We start from the raw sequence: 20,442 nt of genomic DNA on the forward strand, positions 1-20,442 counted from the left end.
CTTGCAGATTTTCCCCCCAAAAAAGTCGAAAAAAAAGCAACACACACAAAAATCACCACAAACAAACAACATCAACTTACTTCTTTGTGAAATCAAAATTCGAATCCAAAAGTAATCCAAAAGGCCTCAAATCCAAATATCCAGCAACCACAAAAAGTAATCCTTCCCAGTCAAGATCGAAAAGTGGCCAGGAAATGGAGGAGCTTGCTGGACAGGAACAGGAAGTTGGAGACTGGGGCACTTCCTTCACCCCACCCCTATGGGAGGAGCTTGCTGGACAGGAACAGGAAGTTGGAGACTGGGCCACTTCCTTTACTAATTTTTGTACTTTCGCTAGTGCGAGATTGTTCCTGCCCGCGCCGCGGACCGCGAGCAGCGCGAGCAGTGCGAACACAAACAAAAAATCCGCTTCGCGCGGATTTGCGTATTCTCGCCGCATCCGCGAGAGTTCGCGGATTGCGGATTCTCCGAAAATATGAAAAATCCGCGAGCGGAACGGATTTTGCGCCCATGCTTAATCTAGACCAGCAAAAACAAAATCCAACACACAGTAAAACACAGGAGGCAAAGGCAAAAAATGCAGGGGAAACCCATGCTAAGGCTGCCAGGTCTAACACTCTCTCTACCAATTTTCATGTTACGCCTAATCTGAGCCATGGTATTTCCTCTAGTCACTACCTTGAATACTTCCCAAACTGTAACTGCTGCAGGTACAGAACACGCAATAATCTCAAAATAGTCTATGATCTTATCCCGCAGATGTTTCACAAGAGTATCATCTAACAGCTACCAGGCATTCCAACACCCCATACCCTTTAACTCGCATTGTCGATGTCAGAGGGTTAGTTGGACGGGTGAATGATGGGAAAGCCCGCTGGAGAGAATGACATATTTACCTATGTCGTCTACATGAACTGTCTGTACTGAAAATGGGAAGGACCTACAGAGGCGAATGGAGAATGGCGACCCTTGTGGACCACGGAATAAATACTGAATGATAGACACAGGTGTATGTGTACTACCCAGGAACACACACTTTGTACCTAGTAAATGAGTCTCTTGAAGTAACAGGATATCAAGGGTGTGATGTTCAACAAACAACATAACAGCCCACTCTTAATTTTAGTATTCAAACTATTATCAGTCCATGACTTTATACTATATCCCATCTCACAGTCTGACAAAAATGTGTTAGTCATTAGAATCAAAGTGATCCTGTATAACTTGCGGGAGCATGTGCCTAGTAACCCGAAGGAATCTAAACTAAAATCCATCCCCCTAACACCCCCACCCTATATTTTCATCCTAGAAGCATCAGTCACCCCAAATCATATATAATAATCACATGTGAAACTCAATGGCAAAAAGTGAAAATAGAAACAAGCAAGCAAAAGGAGTGATGCACTTTGAATGAAGTGTCCCTTTTCTTTTCTCTTTCAGGGGCTTTGTATTGTGCAGAAAAGCTGAACATGAAGTCAGTCCTTTCATAATGGTCTCTGTTGCCACATGCGTGTTATTTCCCCTGAACCCCCGGGTATGGTGAAGACGGTCTACAGCAGGAGCAACTTCTACCCCCAATGACTTACGGTGTGCTAGATTCTTTGATGCCTCCTCGGTTTTCGTAGTGTTCTTTGCGGGATGAAGATATTTCATCAGACGCCCTTTCAATCCCCCGGACGTGTCAGCTGAAAACATTTCAAAGGAAATATCTTGACTCAGCCCAGTGGAGCAGAGGTCCTATCCTTCACGCCCATTTGTAACACTAAGAGCATCTGTGAGAAAGTGCCTCGTTTGACATGGTTATCCCCTGTTTTTTGCGGCCTGGTTTTGATGTGGTTTCAATTGTAGTGCACAGGGTCTCCGGTGCCAGTGCTTTTTCCCAAAACATATCCACAATTGGTATGTCTGCCCCCTGTAAGTCACTAGTAAATGGTACCCTGGGTACCCAGGGCCTGGGAGCTGAAGAGGGTCCCCTCGTACCCTCCTCAGTGGGACCATGCCACTGCCCTTGCAGCTTGCATGCCCCTGTGAGAGCGTAAACAACAAGGTTGACATGGCACTCTTCCTGGGTGCTGTGCCAGACAACACTACCTGAAGGTATAGGTAAGTCACCGCTCTAGCAGATCTCACAGCCCTAAGGCAGGGTGACCTATACCACGGGTGAAGACATATCTGCATGAGCAGATACACCCCTACAATATTAGTGTCCATTCTTTAATATTGTAAGTGCCAGTGAAGCCAAACAGAGTACATGGGCTGGAAACTCGACAGCTCGATTTCCACAGCACCATGATTGCTTCCCTGAACACAGGGGTGTTTGGTGCAAAATACTCCTTTCAATATATCCACACCAATGCCACTGTGAGATTTATTATACCATGTACTCAGAGGGCACCTCAGAGGTGCCCGCTGAAAACCTACCAATCCTGGTGTGGTGTCTGACCGGCTGTAGGCATTTAGCCACCACCAGACATGTTTCTGGACCCCTGGGTGGAGAGCCCCTTCTCTCTTGGACCAGAAACAATGCACATCCTGGGCCAAGGTGTCACACCTCCTCCCCCGGGATGGGCCGGTGCTCAAAGGGGAAGCTTCAAAGGCCTGTCGCCTTTGTAATATGCAATCCTGTGCCTGTGCTGCTAACAGAAGACTGCAGCCTCCGGTTTACACCTTCACTTCATGTAGGAAAACCGGTGGGAAAACTTAGGAGAATAAGAGATGTGCCCACCTCTGCCAATCCACCCCTCAGGTGGGGGAGGTGAGATGAAGCACATCTTTCAGTCCTCACCATCTTGAAGATGGTGAGGCCCGCCAATCAGGTCTAGGTCTATACACAGTGCCACAGGAGGGTGGCATAATTGAGGGTGTAGTCACCCCAGGCAAGGTGCCAATTGGCCCTACCTGCTACTCCGGTAAAATTCCCCTAAATGTAGTCCTGGAAATTGGATCTGCGATGACTTAAGAAGAAAGAAGAGGTCCCTGCAGAAAAGACTGAATACGATGACTGCCTTGGCCCCATCCCTACTAGCCTGTCTCCAGCTTCTGCGAGCTTGCAACCTGTCTTGCAGCCAGTGACCTCTGAAAACCCTGGGTGGACAGCTGCCTTTGAAGAAGACTCCAATCTCCCGTGGAGAGTGGACCTGTCCAGATGAAAACAACTCCAAGGGCTCCGGATCCAGCTGGAACCACAATCCCTACACCCGACGCCCACGGCCCGAGTCTGAGTGGCCCACCTGCCCAGTGAAGTCTCCCCAGTGATTTAGACCTCGAATCCAGTGTTCGCTGACCACTCCCTCCTGACTTCCATGACGATGCCTCTAGGCTGAATCCAGAGGCTCTGCCTGACCGTGACTGGCTCAGGTAAGAAGACTTGGAAGTTGAAAGGTGCCCCTGCACCCGGAGCCCCTGGGCCTTGGTGAGCTGAACCAATATTGCCCCTACCACACCCTGCCTCTCTACTTACCTCTCCTATAGTTGGTCTCCCTCTTGCAACCTTCAGTGAGATGCCTGCAGCCTGTTTGTCAAAAGCTCCACTCCATTCAAAAGCATTGGGCACCCAACGCTGATGTAGCATCCAGCTGCCCCTCTGCCCCTGGTGGTGTATGCTTGGTGCTGCTTGGGGCCCCCCCCTGTGCTTGTGCTAACCCCCAAATCTTAGCCTCTGCAACCGATCAATTTACCTGCAAGCAGTGTGGCTCCTGGCACCCCCAGTCTCTATTGAAAAGCATTGGGCCGAACTCTGACTCTGACCTCTGCACTCAGCCGCCCCTGTGCTGCTAGTGGTGCAGTTTTGGTACTCACCTAACCCGTGCTCCTTGCTGACCTCTGGGCCCGAATACTGGATTTGTAAGTGTGGAACTTACCTGTTAAACTGCATTATTGTTTTCACCATAAGGAACATTGAACTGCTTCAAACATATTCTAAATGCCAACTTTTAAAAGTGAAAAGTATTTTTATTTAAAAACGTACTTACCTTTTTGCGAAGATCTTGGTCTTAAAATAAAATACAAACAATGTATATTTTTCCAAAAGTGGTGTGGATCTCCTTATCGAGCCGTGTGTCCATTATTGGTCAATGTTGTGCAATAAATGTCTTCCACTCCTCCGTGTGAGGCCTAAGGCTGCTCGCCCACACTCCCACTAATAGAGCACTTTGGGTTTTACATTGAGCCCTGTACACTTTTGGGGAACCTCTGGTCTCTGTGCATGGAATGACCACGGGCAAACCATATACAAAGCCAGATACATACAGCGTCAATGTACATTTTGAAGGGCTTCTCTTAGTGAACCCACCTCGGCACAGAATTTGACTCACTTTAGTCAAATCCAAGAATCAGCAGAAACAGACAAAGGCTTTAACCACTTTCTCCAGGAAACATAAGTTGGACTTCTCTCAGAAAAGACTGTATGCTCTTTCGAGGGCAATTTAATCGGAGAAACAGCACAGTGTGAAAATCAGGAGACTGAAGGTACTCATAGGAACACAAGCGAGGAACCACTTTGTGACCATTGTAAAGTTGAACAACACTGACATGAAGTGCAATTAAACTGAAACAAACATTTCATTTCTTTTTGCAGAGAGCAGCACTCCTCTGGTCTGAATGCTGAGAGCAAAGCTTGGCAGGGATGTGTCAGGGTAGCGCCTGCACCGCTTCCAGACGCTTTCATCTCTGAGCTAAGAGCATGCTCCTCTCCCTTACTCCAGATGAGCGCACATGTATGGGCTTCACAGAGCTCAAGGTTTTGAGATTCTTAGGAGCCAAAATAAACTAACCTATTGATGGCCTCACAGGAAGTGATGTCACATAACATTTGCCTTTTATAATGTCAGAGGAAGAGACATTAGTGACATTATAGGAATGATGAGTACACAGGTAACATCTAAATCATTAATGCAGACATCTACATTAACATTACACTGAAAGTATAATATGTGCAGCCGTAAAGGTGAAATATTGAAAATGTAGTGTTATCAAAATGTCTGACAGTGGGTTTTCTGAACTCTATGAAGTGAATAGTGTCTCCCTCTTTAGTTGTAAGCGCCTACTCTGCACACAGTAGAAGTGCGAGCAAAGTCACATATGGAATACTAGAACCACCTCCCGCTTCACAGTTATAAGATTCAGTTAGGTGTGATTGAGACTTCAGCACAACCTCTAAATGTGTGAGTGTCACTCATGATGAGTGAGACTTGAAGGCTCTGATGTGTGTGTGTTGGATCTGATGTCACTGCAGAGGCAACAAATGCAACTTGCCTGCCAGTGCTACGAAGCCCCCCCTGCACCCGCACATCGATGGTGCGTGGACGAGGAGTGTCTTATGATAGGAGAGAGGGTTACCACCTGGCGGGTCTTTTAGCGGCATGGCCTGTATTTGAATGTTCCGGCGAGTACAAAAGTAGGAAGATTAGTTAAAGCTGGTATGTTTTCCTCTAATCAGTGCAAAATTAAAATATCAAATATAAGCAGAAATCACTTTAAAATGTGATCTAGAGCTGCCTTAAGGAACCATGACTGATAGTTAAAGTAAACAAAGACAGCAAAGCCATTTTAAGAATCAATACAAATACTTTTATACAAAGTATTATTGAAAAATAATATCCGGGCCGTTGCAAAATCTTAAAACATGACCAAAGGTGGTAACTCTAATAAGAGCCTGTATGAAGGAGTCTGACATTAGTTAGTGCTGGAATACCCTCTCATCCTCAGAGCCGGCACCGGTCACTCACTGCCATGACACCATCAACTGAGGGAGAGATCTGTGGGAGTCAAACCTGATCGTTCTGTCTTATGAATTGATTGAGACTGCAATCTACTTCTTTCTTTATTTTATAAGTGAACCTTTGAAGGGAGAGAGTGAGCAGGTAAACAATGTAGAGAAATGCAAAACTTAATTTGGAATGCTGTTTGAATATACACAGCCCTACCAAATATAAAGAATTACCCACAGAAACAGGGAAATTAGAAAAACGCTGTCCAGTTTAATTCTGGCAGTTTCGACATTTTCATATATTTAATGAAATAGAGACTGTCATTTCCAATTGACGAGAGGCGGCGGTTCCGTCAGAGGCCACCAGAGGGCGCTCCTCGCCTGCTGATGAAATCCAATGAGCTGCACATTGGATGAAAGAGAAAGGTTTCCTCTTCCGGGTCAGTGGCGGCAGAGACAGCACCAGCAGCGGTGCTGACATCACTTCCGGCCTCTCCTCGTGAGTGCAGCCTGCTGCAGAGGAGGAAGGAGCCCTTCTCTGTCTGTGCAGCGACCTCCATCTTCAGACCCTCACAGACCCCCCCTCAGACCCCAGATCTGCCCCCCCTCCTAGCCCCAGGAGGGGGAGAGAGCCCGGACATGTCTGCACAGGTCTCTGCTCAGGTAGGAGATTGTCAGCACCTTCTGCTGTGTTTGTAGAAATAGACTGAATAATCCTGGAGGGAATCTCTGCAGGAGCCGGGCTGAGCTGTGCTCTTCTATCCGGGGGCTGAGCTGCGCTCTTCTATCCGGGGGCCCCTGGGGCTGAGCTGGGTTCTTCTATCCGGGGGCCCCTGGGGCTGAGCTGGGCTCTTCTATTCGGGGGCCCCTGGGGCTGAGCTGGGCTCTTCTATCCGGGGGGGCTGAGCTGCGCTCTTCTATCCGGGGGGCCCCTGGGGCTGAGCTGGGTTCTTCTATCCGGGGGCCCCTGGGGCTGAGCTGGGCTCTTCTATCGAAGGCCCCTGGGGAGCCGGGCTCTACTATCCGGGGGCCCCTGGCTTTGAGCTGGGCTCTTCTATCCGGGGGCCCCTGGGCTGAGCTGGGCTCTTCTATCCGCGGGCCCTGGGGTTGAGCTGGGCTTTTTATCCGGGGGCCCCTGGGCTGAGCTGGGCTCTTGTATCTGGTGGCCCCTGGGGCTGAGCTGGGCTCTTCTATCTGGGGGCCCCTGGGGGCTGAGCTGGGCTCTTCTATCCGAGGGCCGCTGGGGCTGAGCTGGGCTCTTCTATTCGGGGGCCCCTGGGTCTGAGCTGGGCTCCTCCGTCTGGGGCCCCTGGGGCTGAGTTGGGCTCTTCTATCCGGGGGGCCCAGGGGGTGAGCGAGGCTCTTCTATCCAGGACCCCTGAGGCTGTCCATATTGCACTTCCTTCTACTACACTTAGGGGCACACAGCACAGCAAGTCACCTAGTTGCACTGCGTGATAGGGAAGGGCAGGAATGCGCTGTATCTAACATTCTACAGTGCAGTCCAGGGGTGTAACACAGGCCCCCGCAGCCCATGTGGTGCGGGGGGGCCCCTAGCTCCAAGGGGCCCCTTCGGCACTGAACTCTGGCCGGGAGAGCTCCTGATTGAGCCCAGAGGGGGCCCCCCTAAGTACCGTGCAGGGAGGCCCTATCACTTTTCATTACGCCAGTGGTGCAGTCCTGTCTTTTCCCTGCGCTGGCGCACAATGTGCTCCTAGCTCCTAAGCAGGCACCCCTGCACCATGGTGCAAGCATGTGTGCGTTGTAAACCGGATTGTTTTTGTGCAAGAAGGGGAACCTTCCTGCACAAAAGCAATCCCCTGAAGCTTTTTCCTCTTTCATGTGTGCTGCAGAATCCAGCACACATAGAAAGCAAGGAACAAGGAGAAATAAAGATATTTATCCTCGTTACACCTCACATGGGAGGTGCAGCATTTTGACGCACTCCCAGGTCTACCAGTGTTGGTGCATCTGGAAATGCACCAAAATCTATGGGGCGATGCATGGGAACGCCCACGCTCCGCCCACGCTCCGCACACGCTCCGCCCATGGAACCCCTCACTGGGGCAGAGTAACGCAAAGCAGTGATTTACGCTGCGTATGACGCCACACAGGGCCTTGCAAGGCGGGCTTGCGTGTCTTGATAAATCTAACTTAAGAGTTGCGTTGCTCTTGCGCTTCAATATGTGGCTCAAGGCTGACGCAACTCTTTGATATGCCTCCAAGTGTGACGCCACACAGGGCCTTGCAAGGTGGGCTTGCGTGTCTTGATAAATCTAACTTAAGAGTTGCGTCGCTCTTGCGCTTCATTGTGTGGCTCAAGGCCGACGCAACTCTTTGATATGCCCCTAAGTGTGACGCCACATATGGACATGCAAGGCGGGCTTGTGTGTCTTGATAAATCTAACTTAAGAGTTGTGTCTCTCTTGCGCTTCATCGTGTGTCTCAAGGGCGACGCAACTCTTTGATATGCCCCTAAGTGTGACGCCACACAGGGTCATGCAAGGTGGGCTTGCGTGTCTTGATAAATCTAACTTAAGAGTGGGGTCGCTCTTGCGCTTCATCGTGCGGCTCAAGGCCGACGCAACTCTTTGATATGCACCAAAGTGTGACGCCACACAGGGACGTGCAAGGCGGGCTTGCGTGTCTTGATAAATCTAACTTAAGAGTGGCGTCGCTCTTGCGCTTCATCATGCGGCTCAAGGCCGACGCAACTCTTTGATAGGCCCTAAAGTGTGACGCCTCACAGGGCCATGCAAGGCGGGCTTGCGTGTCTTGATAAATGTAACTTAAGAGTTGCGTCGCTCTTGCGCTTCATTGTGTGGCTCAAGGCCGACGCAACTCTTTAATATGCCCCTAAGTGTGACGCCACATATGGACATGCAAGGGGGGCTTGTGTGTCTTGATAAATCTAACTTAAGAGTTGCGTCTCTCTTGCGCTTCATCGTGTGTCTCAAGGGTGACGCAACTCTTTGATATGCCCCTAAGTGTGACGCCACACAGGCCCATGCAAGGTGGGCTTGCGTGTCTTGATAAATCTAACTTAGGAGTGGGGTCGCTCTTGCGCTTCATCGTGCGGCTTAAGGCCGACGCAACTCTTTGATATGCCCCAAAGTGTGACGTCACACAGGGCCATGCAAGGCGGGCTTGCGTGTCTCGATAAATCTAACTTAAGAGTGGCGTCTCTCTTGCGTTCCATTGCATGGGCCACGCAGGGCCATGCAAGGCGGGCTTGCGTGTCTCGATAAATCTAACTTAAGAGTGGCGTCTCTCTTGCGCTTCATTGTGTGGCTCAAGGCCGACGCAACTCTTTGATATGCCCCTAAGTGTGACGCCACACAGGGCCTTGCAAGGTGGGCTTGCGTGTCTTGATAAATCTAACTTAAGAGTTGCGTCGCTCTTGCGCTTCATTGTGTGGCTCAAGGCCGACGCAACTCTTTGATATGCCCCTAAGTGTCACGCCACACAGGGCCTTGCAAGGCGGGCTTGCGTGTCTTGATAAATCTAACTTAAGAGTTGCATCGCTCTTGCGCTTCATCGTGTGGCTTAAGGCCGACGCAACTCTTTGATATGCTCCTAAGTGTGACGCCACATATGGACATGCAGGGCGGGCTTGTGTGTCTTGATAAATCTAACTTAAGAGTGGCGCCTCTCTTGCGTTCCATTGCATGGGCCACGCAGGGCCATGCAAGGCGGGCTTGCGTGTCTCGATAAATCTAACTTAAGAGTGGCGTCTCTCTTGCGCTTCATTGTGTGGCTCAAGGCCGACGCAACTCTTTAATATGCCCCTAAGTGTGACGCCACACAGGGCCTTGCAAGGTGGGCTTGGGTGTCTTGATAAATCTAACTTAAGAGTTGCGTCGCTCTTGCGCTTCATTGTGTGGCTCAAGACCGACGCAACTCTTCGATATGCCCCTAAGTGTCACGCCACACAGGGCCTTGCAAGGCGGGCTTGCGTGTCTTGGTAAATCTAACTTAAGAGTTGCATCGCTCTTGCGCTTTATCGTGTGGCTTAAGGCCGACGCAACTCTTTGATATGCCCCAAAGTGTGACGTCACACAGGGCCATGCAAGGCGGGCTTGCGTGTCTCGATAAATCTAACTTAAGAGTGGCGTCTCTCTTGCGTTCCATTGCATGGGCCACGCAGGGCCATGCAAGGCGGGCTTGCGTGTCTTGATAAATCTAACTAAAGAGTGGCGTCGCTCTTGCGCTTCATCGTGCGGCTCAAGGCCGACGCAACTCTTTGATAGGCCCTAAAGTGTGACGCCACACAGGGCCTTGCAAGGTGGGCTTGCGTGTCTTGATAAATGTAACTTAAGAGTTGCGTCGCTCTTGCGCTTCATTGTGTGGCTCAAGGCCGACGCAGCTCTTTGATATGCCCCTAAGTGTGACGCCACATATGGACATGCAAGGCGGGCTTGTGTGTCTTGATAAATCTAACTTAAGAGTTGCGTCTCTCTTGCGCTTCATCGTGTGTCTCAAGGGCGACGCAACTCTTTGATATGCCCCTAAGTGTGACGCCACACAGGCCCATGCAAGGTGGGCTTGCGTGTCTTGATAAATCTAACTTAAGAGTGGGGTCGCTCTTGCGCTTCATCGTGCGGCTCAAGGCCGACGCAACTCTTTGATATGCCCCAAAGTGTGACGTCACACAGGGCCATGCAAGGCGGGCTTGCGTGTCTCGATAAATCTAACTTAAGAGTGGCGTCTCTCTTGCGTTCCATTGCATGGGCCACGCAGGGTCATGCAAGGCGGGCTTGCGTGTCTCGATAAATCTAACTTAAGAGTGGCGTCTCTCTTGCGCTTCATTGTGTGGCTCAAGGCCGACGCAACTCTTTGATATGCCCCTAAGTGTGACGCCACACAGGGCCTTGCAAGGTGGGCTTGCGTGTCTTGATAAATCTAACTTAAGAGTTGCGTCGCTCTTGCGCTTCATTGTGTGGCTCAAGGCCGACGCAACTCTTTGATATGCCCTTAAGTGTCACGCCACACAGGGCCTTGCAAGGCGGGCTTGCGTGTCTTGATAAATCTAACTTAAGAGTTGCATCGCTCTTGCGCTTCATCGTGTGGCTTAAGGCCGACGCAACTCTTTGATATGCTCCTAAGTGTGACGCCACATATGGACATGCAGGGCGGGCTTGTGTGTCTTGATAAATCTAACTTAAGAGTGGCGCCTCTCTTGCGTTCCATTGCATGGGCCACGCAGGGCCATGCAAGGCGGGCTTGCGTGTCTCGATAAATCTAACTTAAGAGTGGCGTCTCTCTTGCGCTTCATTGTGTGGCTCAAGGCCGACGCAACTCTTTGATATGCCCCTAAGTGTGACGCCACACAGGGCCTTGCAAGGTGGGCTTGCGTGTCTTGATAAATCTAACTTAAGAGTTGCGTCGCTCTTGCGCTTCATTGTGTGGCTCAAGGCCAACGCAACTCTTTAATATGCCCCTAAGTGTGACGCCACACAGGGCCTTGCAAGGTGGGCTTGGGTGTCTTGATAAATCTAACTTAAGAGTTGCGTCGCTCTTGCGCTTCATTGTGTGGCTCAAGACCGACGCAACTCTTTGATATGCCCCTAAGTGTCACGCCACACAGGGCCTTGCAAGGCGGGCTTGCGTGTCTTGATAAATCTAACTTAAGAGTTGCATCGCTCTTGCGCTTTATCGTGTGGCTTAAGGCCGACGCAACTCTTTGATATGCCCCAAAGTGTGACGTCACACAGGGCCATGCAAGGCGGGCTTGCGTGTCTCGATAAATCTAACTTAAGAGTGGCGTCTCTCTTGCGTTCCATTGCATGGGCCACGCAGGGCCATGCAAGGCGGGCTTGCGTGTCTCGATAAATCTAACTTAAGAGTGGCGTCTCTCTTGCGCTTCATTGTGTGGCTCAAGGCCGACGCAACTCTTTGATATGCCCCTAAGTGTGACGCCACACAGGGCCTTGCAAGGTGGGCTTGCGTGTCTTGATAAATCTAACTTAAGAGTTGCGTCGCTCTTGCGCTTCATTGTGTGGCTCAAGGCCGACGCAACTCTTTGATATGCCCCTAAGTGTCACGCCACACAGGGCCTTGCAAGGCGGGCTTGCGTGTCTTGATAAATCTAACTTAAGAGTTGCATCGCTCTTGCGCTTCATCGTGTGGCTTAAGGCCGACGCAACTCTTTGATATGCCCCTAAGTGTGACGCCACATATGGACATGCAGGGCGGGCTTGTGTGTCTTGATAAATCTAACTTAAGAGTTGCGTCGCTCTTGCGCTTCATCGTGCGGCTCAAAGGCGGCCCCTAAGTGTGGTATTATCAGAATTGATGACCTGTGCACGTTGCTTTGTTCTTTACTACATCACGAGGCGCGTTTACAGAAGAGGAAGTCTGGGCACTGCGCTAGAAGCAGTGTTAGGACCACAGGAGGTGAACGAGGGGTGGTTACAAAAGAGTAAATCTGTAGACTCTGCACTGCAGTTTACTGACACTTTGAGGTGCCTTTAGAGAGAGAATCTGTAAGTACTGCATTGCTTTTACCCATCCTATGAGGGGCAGTAACAGGAGGAAAGCTGTGTGCAGTGCACTGCTGTGTATTACACTACCAGGGACATTTACAGAGGAAAACACAATGAGGGGTGTTTAAAAAAGAGGAAATCTGTGTCCAAAGCACTGCTTTTCACTATATTATAAAGGGTACCTATTGATCCATAAAGTGCATGGATGTTTACGCACACTTCGAGAAGTGTTTAAAGTACAGAATATATGTGTGCTGCATTTTACTCACACTACGAGGGGCATTTAATGTGGGAACATTTATAAACTGCACCACTTATTACTGAAACCCATGGGTTTTAATTAAACAAGGGAATATGTGCACATTGCACTGTATTTTACTGTCACTGTAAGGAGTGCAGAGGTCAACATTGCTACTCTGCACTACTTTTTACTTTACTTCACTGTGAGGAGGCATTTGCAGAAGGAATATTTCCACCTGGCGCTGCTTTTTACTGACAGTGGAAGGGAAAAAAGGACATGAATAATCTCGGTTAGATCTAGATTCATTCTGATGTCCAGTCTTTCTGTTACACAGACTATTACCAACTGATAGTTTCTGGAGATTCACTTTGCATATTCCCTTCTATAAACTAGGCTGATTCACTAAAATTCCACTAAAGGTTTCCAGACTCACCAGTGCTGAATGCTTCAATCTGTGTGACCCAGAACCTTGTTTATCTTGTGAATGTCTAAGAGGGGGAGGGAATTGGATTAGTCCCTATGTGAGGGTCAGTCTCTGTTTACGTAGCCTGCTTCAGAAAGCAGCCCCTGGTAGCTTCCCCGAGGAACCCCCTTGTTGTTCACTGGATGTCTGGCATAGGGGTGGAATACACATCCGGCCTCCTGTACCCTGCTAAATCCCATTTGTCTCCACGTCAGAGCAGGAAGCCTGGCAGAGGTGAAACAAAAAGATCCTCTTTTCTTGTTGGCGACTGCTGCAAATGACAAAAAAGCTCCTTTGCTGATTGGAGACTGGTTGAAAGGCAAATTCAAGAAAGGTCCTCTGGTTTGGCTTATTGTAGAATCCTGCCTGTTGCACCTCGTGTGATGATGGAAGACGGCGTGATGGACATAATTTCACAGAAGAGCTCAGAACGGCAATTCCAGTGCTTGGTATCCAAAGATGCCCATTTGGGCCCTGAATAGAGGCATCCTTTGTGACCCAGTGAACTAGTGCCATGTCCCACCTAATGTATGTGAAAAACAAGGGCCCCCTGAATAGAAATAACGATTCCTAGGACAGGGAAATAAACAAGTGTGTAAAACTTCCTAGACAATCATAAACAAGGAAACTAATGCAAGGAGGGACGGACAACTAAATAAATGCATATACATACATGTATTATTTATTTCTCAAAAAACATATTTTATACACAAAATTTAAAAAAGGCAATTCATAAATCACAGTGACAGAATAGATTATTAAAAACTGATGGTTATAATCAATAAATAGGGTTGTTATAATATGTTTTTCTGTTACATTGCAGAAAATTGTGTGGCTCCTGAAGAAGGCGTTGTCTTGCACGCCGAAACGCGCGTCGAAATACATAAACTTGCCACCTTTGGTTTTATTATTAATTATTGATTTATTTTTATGTTGATGCTTCATTATTGTTTTTAATAATCTATTCTGTTGCAAACAATGCAATAACACAGCCCAGGCACTAGAAGGATCTGACGCAAACAATCATCAGATTCTCCTCATGCCTTGTCTGTGTTATTGCATTGTTTGAGTCAGATTCTCCTCGTGCCTTGTCTGTGTTATTGCATTGTTTGCATCAGATTCTCCTCATGCCTTGTCTATGTTATTGCATTGTTTGAGTCAGATTCTCCTCGTGCCTTGTCTGTGTTATTGCATTGTTTGAGTCAGATTCTCCACGTGCCTTGTCTGTGTTATTGCATTGTTTGAGTCAGATTCTCCTCGTGCCTTGTCTGTGTTATTGCATTGTTTGAATCAGATTCTCCTAGTGCCTGGCCTGTGTTATTGCATTCTTTGCATCAGATTCTCCTAGTGCCTGGCCTGTGTTATTGCATTCTTTGCATCAGATTCTCCTAGTGCCTGGCCCGTGTTATTGCATTGTTTGCATCAGATTCTCCTCATGCCTTGTATGTGTTATTGCATTGTTTGTAACAATTTCTCCTAGTGCCTGGTCTGTGTTATTGCATTGTTTGAGTCAGATTCTCCTAGTTATGTTATGTTATGTTATGTTATTGCTTATTTGTATAGCGCCTATCACCGCCGGTCTCTAAGCGCTTAGAAACAGAACAACACAACACACTGTTAACCCAAGTCCCTCAGGCTACCCATCGACTATGCTGGAGTCATCGCCCTTTTAAATAGATGGGTTTTTAATTTCTTTCTGAAGGGCAGTAACTGAGATTCTTCCTTCAAAGTAGTCGGAAGTGCATTCCACAACTGTGGGAGAAGAACAGACAGGGCTCTGCCTCCTCTGGTTTTTAGCTTGAATCTGGGTTGAATCAGATTAGAGGTCTTCCCTGAGCGCAGAGGTCTGCCGGGAACGTATCTCATGAGACGTTGTTTTATGTACTCTGGTGCTTTACCAAAGAGAGCCTTGTGGGCCACACAGAGACATTTGAATTGTACATGACCGGTAGCCAGTGCAACTTTTGGAGCAGGGGGGTGGCGTGAGAGTTTCTAGGCAGGGAGTGGATCAGCCTTGCGGCATCGTTCTGTACTACCTGCAGCTTCCTCAACAGCTTCTGTGGCAAGCCGAGGTATAGTGCATTGCCGTAATCAAGTCTTGAAATGACTGTGGCAGATACAATCGATTGCAGGGTAGAGGCTGATAAGATGGGTACCAATTTCCACAATTGCCTCAGTACACCCGTGCAAGAGCCGACCACGGCTGCGACTTGGGGAGCCATCAAGAGGTCTGCATCAATCCTCAGACCCAGACTTTTTACCACCCTACCAGGAGGGGGAGTGGAACCTAGCTCTGGGGGCCAGTATAGGTCACTCCAGGGGTTCCCTAGGTTACTGAGGACCAGCACCTCTGTTTTTTCGGCATTCACTTTCAACAGATTGTTGGTCATCCAGTTGACCGTGAAGCTGAGCAGATTCCTCACTGATTCCTGGGCTTCAATGGTGTCTTCCAGCTGAACCAGTAGCTGGGTATCATCTGCGTAGTTAAAAACTTCGCAGTTCCGTCTCATAAGCTCCTCAACCAGCGGCTGCAGGTAGATATTGAACAGCAGGGGGGATAGTGCTGACCCCTGGGGCACACCCCATGTTACATCACTAATCCCAGATAGCTGATCACCCAGCTGTCCCCTTTGAGTACGACCTGATAGAAAAGACTCCAGCCACTTTAGCACTTGGCCTGTGATCCCCAGCTTAACTTAAGAGTGGCGTCTCTCTTGCGTTCCATTGCATGGGCCACGCAGGGCCATGCAAGGCGGGCTTGCGTGTCTCGATAAATCTAACTTAAGAGTGGCGTCTCTCTTGCGCTTCATTGTGTGGCTCAAGGCCGACGCAACTCTTTGATATGCCCCTAAGTGTGACGCCACACAGGGCCTTGCAAGGTGGGCTTGCGTGTCTTGATAAATCTAACTTAAGAGTTGCGTCGCTCTTGCGCTTCATTGTGTGGCTCAAGGCCGACGCAACTCTTTGATATGCCCCTAAGTGTCACGCCACACAGGGCCTTGCAAGGCGGGCTTGCGTGTCTTGATAAATCTAACTTAAGAGTTGCATCGCTCTTGCGCTTCATCGTGTGGCTTAAGGCCGACGCAACTCTTTGATATGCTCCTAAGTGTGACGCCACATATGGACATGCAGGGCGGGCTTGTGTGTCTTGATAAATCTAACTTAAGAGTGGCGCCTCTCTTGCGTTCCATTGCATGGGCCACGCAGGGCCATGCAAGGCGGGCTTGCGTGTCTCGATAAATCTAACTTAAGAGTGGCGTCTCTCTTGCGCTTCATTGTGTGGCTCAAGGCCGACGCAACTCTTTAATATGCCCCTAAGTGTGACGCCACACAGGGCCTTGCAAGGTGGGCTTGGGTGTCTTGATAAATCTAACTTAAGAGTTGCGTCGCTCTTGCGCTTCATTGTGTGGCTCAAGACCGACGCAACTCTTCGATATGCCCCTAAGTGTCACGCCACACAGGGCCTTGCAAGGCGGGCTTGCGTGTCTTGGTAAATCTAACTTAAGAGTTGCATCGCTCTTGCGCTTTATCGTGTGGCTTAAGGCCGACGCAACTCTTTGATATGCCCCAAAGTGTGACGTCACACAGGGCCATGCAAGGCGGGCTTGCGTGTCTCGATAAATCTAACTTAAGAGTGGCGTCTCTCTTGCGTTCCATTGCATGGGCCACGCAGGGCCATGCAAGGCGGGCTTGCGTGTCTTGATAAATCTAACTAAAGAGTGGCGTCGCTCTTGCGCTTCATCGTGCGGCTCAAGGCCGACGCAACTCTTTGATAGGCCCTAAAGTGTGACGCCACACAGGGCCTTGCAAGGTGGGCTTGCGTGTCTTGATAAATGTAACTTAAGAGTTGCGTCGCTCTTGCGCTTCATTGTGTGGCTCAAGGCCGACGCAGCTCTTTGATATGCCCCTAAGTGTGACGCCACATATGGACATGCAAGGCGGGCTTGTGTGTCTTGATAAATCTAACTTAAGAGTTGCGTCTCTCTTGCGCTTCATCGTGTGTCTCAAGGGCGACGCAACTCTTTGATATGCCCCTAAGTGTGACGCCACACAGGCCCATGCAAGGTGGGCTTGCGTGTCTTGATAAATCTAACTTAAGAGTGGGGTCGCTCTTGCGCTTCATCGTGCGGCTCAAGGCCGACGCAACTCTTTGATATGCCCCAAAGTGTGACGTCACACAGGGCCATGCAAGGCGGGCTTGCGTGTCTCGATAAATCTAACTTAAGAGTGGCGTCTCTCTTGCGTTCCATTGCATGGGCCACGCAGGGTCATGCAAGGCGGGCTTGCGTGTCTCGATAAATCTAACTTAAGAGTGGCGTCTCTCTTGCGCTTCATTGTGTGGCTCAAGGCCGACGCAACTCTTTGATATGCCCCTAAGTGTGACGCCACACAGGGCCTTGCAAGGTGGGCTTGCGTGTCTTGATAAATCTAACTTAAGAGTTGCGTCGCTCTTGCGCTTCATTGTGTGGCTCAAGGCCGACGCAACTCTTTGATATGCCCTTAAGTGTCACGCCACACAGGGCCTTGCAAGGCGGGCTTGCGTGTCTTGATAAATCTAACTTAAGAGTTGCATCGCTCTTGCGCTTCATCGTGTGGCTTAAGGCCGACGCAACTCTTTGATATGCTCCTAAGTGTGACGCCACATATGGACATGCAGGGCGGGCTTGTGTGTCTTGATAAATCTAACTTAAGAGTGGCGCCTCTCTTGCGTTCCATTGCATGGGCCACGCAGGGCCATGCAAGGCGGGCTTGCGTGTCTCGATAAATCTAACTTAAGAGTGGCGTCTCTCTTGCGCTTCATTGTGTGGCTCAAGGCCGACGCAACTCTTTGATATGCCCCTAAGTGTGACGCCACACAGGGCCTTGCAAGGTGGGCTTGCGTGTCTTGATAAATCTAACTTAAGAGTTGCGTCGCTCTTGCGCTTCATTGTGTGGCTCAAGGCCAACGCAACTCTTTAATATGCCCCTAAGTGTGACGCCACACAGGGCCTTGCAAGGTGGGCTTGGGTGTCTTGATAAATCTAACTTAAGAGTTGCGTCGCTCTTGCGCTTCATTGTGTGGCTCAAGACCGACGCAACTCTTTGATATGCCCCTAAGTGTCACGCCACACAGGGCCTTGCAAGGCGGGCTTGCGTGTCTTGATAAATCTAACTTAAGAGTTGCATCGCTCTTGCGCTTTATCGTGTGGCTTAAGGCCGACGCAACTCTTTGATATGCCCCAAAGTGTGACGTCACACAGGGCCATGCAAGGCGGGCTTGCGTGTCTCGATAAATCTAACTTAAGAGTGGCGTCTCTCTTGCGTTCCATTGCATGGGCCACGCAGGGCCATGCAAGGCGGGCTTGCGTGTCTCGATAAATCTAACTTAAGAGTGGCGTCTCTCTTGCGCTTCATTGTGTGGCTCAAGGCCGACGCAACTCTTTGATATGCCCCTAAGTGTGACGCCACACAGGGCCTTGCAAGGTGGGCTTGCGTGTCTTGATAAATCTAACTTAAGAGTTGCGTCGCTCTTGCGCTTCATTGTGTGGCTCAAGGCCGACGCAACTCTTTGATATGCCCCTAAGTGTCACGCCACACAGGGCCTTGCAAGGCGGGCTTGCGTGTCTTGATAAATCTAACTTAAGAGTTGCATCGCTCTTGCGCTTCATCGTGTGGCTTAAGGCCGACGCAACTCTTTGATATGCCCCTAAGTGTGACGCCACATATGGACATGCAGGGCGGGCTTGTGTGTCTTGATAAATCTAACTTAAGAGTTGCGTCGCTCTTGCGCTTCATCGTGCGGCTCAAAGGCGGCCCCTAAGTGTGGTATTATCAGAATTGATGACCTGTGCACGTTGCTTTGTTCTTTACTACATCACGAGGCGCGTTTACAGAAGAGGAAGTCTGGGCACTGCGCTAGAAGCAGTGTTAGGACCACAGGAGGTGAACGAGGGGTGGTTACAAAAGAGTAAATCTGTAGACTCTGCACTGCAGTTTACTGACACTTTGAGGTGCCTTTAGAGAGAGAATCTGTAAGTACTGCATTGCTTTTACCCATCCTATGAGGGGCAGTAACAGGAGGAAAGCTGTGTGCAGTGCACTGCTGTGTATTACACTACCAGGGACATTTACAGAGGAAAACACAATGAGGGGTGTTTAAAAAAGAGGAAATCTGTGTCCAAAGCACTGCTTTTCACTATATTATAAAGGGTACCTATTGATCCATAAAGTGCATGGATGTTTACGCACACTTCGAGAAGTGTTTAAAGTACAGAATATATGTGTGCTGCATTTTACTCACACTACGAGGGACATTTAATGTGGGAACATTTATAAACTGCACCACTTATTACTGAAACCCATGGGTTTTAATTAAACAAGGGAATATGTGCACATTGCACTGTATTTTACTGTCACTGTAAGGAGTGCAGAGGTCAACATTGCTACTCTGCACTACTTTTTACTTTACTTCACTGTGAGGAGGCATTTGCAGAAGGAATATTTCCACCTGGCGCTGCTTTTTACTGACAGTGGAAGGGAAAAAAGGACATGAATAATCTCGGTTAGATCTAGATTCATTCTGATGTCCAGTCTTTCTGTTACACAGACTATTACCAACTGATAGTTTCTGGAGATTCACTTTGCATATTCCCTTCTATAAACTAGGCTGATTCACTAAAATTCCACTAAAGGTTTCCAGACTCACCAGTGCTGAATGCTTCAATCTGTGTGACCCAGAACCTTGTTTATCTTGTGAATGTCTAAGAGGGGGAGAGAATTGGATTAGTCCCTATGTGAGGGTCAGTCTCTGTTTACGTAGCCTGCTTCAGAAAGCAGCCCCTGGTAGCTTCCCCGAGGAACCCCCTTGTTGTTCACTGGATGTCTGGCATAGGGGTGGAATACACATCCGGCCTCCTGTACCCTGCTAAATCCCATTTGTCTCCACGTCAGAGCAGGAAGCCTGGCAGAGGTGAAACAAAAAGATCCTCTTTTCTTGTTGGCGACTGCTGCAAATGACAAAAAAGCTCCTTTGCTGATTGGAGACTGGTTGAAAGGCAAATTCAAGAAAGGTCCTCTGGTTTGGCTTATTGTAGAATCCTGCCTGTTGCACCTCGTGTGATGATGGAAGACGGCGTGATGGACATAATTTCACAGAAGAGCTCAGAACGGCAATTCCAGTGCTTGGTATCCAAAGATGCCCATTTGGGCCCTGAATAGAGGCATCCTTTGTGACCCAGTGAACTAGTGCCATGTCCCACCTAATGTATGTGAAAAACAAGGGCCCCCTGAATAGAAATAACGATTCCTAGGACAGGGAAATAAACAAGTGTGTAAAACTTCCTAGACAATCATAAACAAGGAAACTAATGCAAGGAGGGACGGACAACTAAATAAATGCATATACATACATGTATTATTTATTTCTCAAAAAACATATTTTATACACAAAATTTAAAAAAGGCAATTCATAAATCACAGTGACAGAATAGATTATTAAAAACTGATGGTTATAATCAATAAATAGGGTTGTTATAATATGTTTTTCTGTTACATTGCAGAAAATTGT

The sequence above is a fragment of the Lissotriton helveticus genome (genome assembly GCF_964261635.1).
Source record: "Lissotriton helveticus chromosome 1_1 unlocalized genomic scaffold, aLisHel1.1 SUPER_1_unloc_89, whole genome shotgun sequence".
In the NCBI taxonomy this organism is placed as follows: Eukaryota; Metazoa; Chordata; class Amphibia; order Caudata; family Salamandridae; genus Lissotriton; species Lissotriton helveticus.